Below are 930 nucleotides of genomic sequence, written 5' to 3' on the forward strand. Positions count from 1 at the left end.
TAGCTTCATGATGACTGCTGGGCTCACTTCTACCCAGAGCCTCACTAACCCCACAAAAAAGTCTAGATGTTTGTTTAACAGGGTTTTCTTGAAGCTGTTTCAGGGTGGGTGCACTAGCAGCAAACCACTTGGGCCTGGGCCTGTGAAGAACATCATAGCCCACACCAGCGTATCTGGATGGATGTGCTGCCCAGCAATGCCAATTATAGAGAAATAAAAAAAAAAAGAGCAAAAAAAAAAAAAAAAAAAAAGATAATAAAAACGCATATAACTTGTGGACAAAGACTTATTGATGGGTGCAAAAAATAAATTATCTTTTGCCACTCAGAACTCACTGCTCAGTATGAGTTTTGATACATATAAGAAGGAATATTATTAAAAGCAAATAAAAAAATCGTAATTCCACAGTCCTGAGGCAATGACTGTTAACATTTTGGGTACAACATAGTTTATGTTCTAAGTTTGAATCTGACTCTGCCAATGCTTTTTGACTTGGGCAAGTGTTTAATTTTTCCAGCCTCAATTTTCCCATCTGAAAACTGAGATAATAATGCCAACCTAGCAGGGCTGTTGTGAAGATCTGACAAGATACTTTACGTAAAGCTCATAACCCATAGTTTCTCTTAAAATTGTAGCCATTATTATTTTACAAGGTGTATTAGTCTGTTCTCATGCTGCTGATAAAGACATATCCGAGACTGTGTAATTTATAAAGAAAAAGAGGTTTAATGAACTCACAGTTTCACGTGCCTCACAATCATGGCAGAAGGTGAAAGGCACTTCTTACATGGTGATGGCAAGAGAGAATGAGAACCAAGTGAAAGGGGTTTCCTCTTATAAAATCATCAGATCTCATGAGAATTATTCACTACCATGAGAACAGTATGGGGGAAACCACCCCATGATTCAACTATCTCCCACCAGGTCCCT

General features: G+C 38.2%; 1 pseudogene; it reads left to right on the forward strand.

Moving 5' to 3' along the window:
* The first annotated feature begins 260 nt into the window (after window positions 1–260).
* Window positions 261–374, forward strand: LOC114675240 (small nucleolar RNA SNORA40; annotated as a pseudogene).
* The last annotated feature ends 556 nt before the right edge of the window (window positions 375–930 follow it).

This window comes from Macaca mulatta, chromosome X, assembly GCF_049350105.2.
Source record: "Macaca mulatta isolate MMU2019108-1 chromosome X, T2T-MMU8v2.0, whole genome shotgun sequence".
NCBI lineage: Eukaryota > Metazoa > Chordata > Mammalia > Primates > Cercopithecidae > Macaca > Macaca mulatta.